The sequence below is a fragment of the Halyomorpha halys genome, unplaced genomic scaffold (assembly GCF_000696795.3).
Source record: "Halyomorpha halys isolate HHAL.00 unplaced genomic scaffold, Hhal_1.1 Scaffold680.1, whole genome shotgun sequence".
In the NCBI taxonomy this organism is placed as follows: Eukaryota; Metazoa; Arthropoda; class Insecta; order Hemiptera; family Pentatomidae; genus Halyomorpha; species Halyomorpha halys.
The window spans coordinates 21071-22045 of record NW_027111055.1 but is presented as its reverse complement, the minus strand read 5'-3'; the positions used below and the strand labels follow the sequence as shown (position 1 = coordinate 22045).

The 975-nt window shown below is 35.5% G+C and overlaps 1 protein-coding gene across 3 annotated transcripts in view; it reads left to right on the top strand.

Annotated features, from left to right (window-relative positions):
• LOC106685321 (required for meiotic nuclear division protein 1 homolog) overlaps positions 1-975 on the top strand; it is a 27166-nt gene that overhangs the window by 21191 nt on the left and 5000 nt on the right. The gene's annotated exons all lie outside the window — the stretch shown is intronic.

Genomic DNA, 975 nt, shown 5'->3' with positions numbered 1-975 from the left:
AACTTATATACAATTGTACAGCTTCTTAGGCGCTTGTAGTGGTGGCACCTGTCGGGTTACCGCGGAACTACGTGTTCGCTCGCTGTTACACTGTCAATTTTATCCATGTGGGAAGACTAACTTGGGCAGGTCATATGGTTAGCAAAAGCCATACTAATATATCAAGGAAGACCATGGAAAAGGTACTGCATGGAATTACAAGATGACAAAAAGACAAAAACTCCTCGGAAAGGATGATGTTTCCTGTGATGCTAGGACTCATTGGTTTGGAAAATATTTGGTTGCTATACAGGATTGGGACAACTGGTAGTTGCTGATCCAGGAGGTTGTGACTTAGAAATAGGTTGCATGACAAATTTTAAATTTCATTATTATGATAGTTTGAAAGACTATTGTTTAATTCAGAAATAGATACTGTCAGTAACAGTGATAGGGTCAGAAAAAAAAAAAAAGGAATAATATGTAAAAAGAAGCCAATAAACTGCAACTGGTTATGGTAGGGAGAGCTAGTCTAACTAGTGGGACTAGTAGTCTTTGTCCCAACAGGTGATGGTTACCTAGAGATTGCAGCCTCTTAGTGAACTAGATAGATATTGTCCAGATTCATTTCTTGTGATTACCAAGAAATATATTTAACTGCCTCGGGTGAAAATATAACCTACACTATTTTGAATCAGGCACTTGAGGACTCTTGCCCCTATGTGCTCAACCATCAATGGCTCCTAGACCAGGGGATGACAATTCTAAAAATATATTATTTTAATAAATGTTGAAATTTCAGTATTTATTGCAAATGAACTGCGAAAAAATGATGGTTATACTTGAATCTGGCATATATCACTCAAATCCATCAAATTTTTAGCCAATCAACCTATTAAATATAGTACTATTTAAATATCTGTACCTTTACTGCTTAAAAGAAATAATTCACTTGATATATATATATATAGAACCCCTCCATGTTTCTATACATTA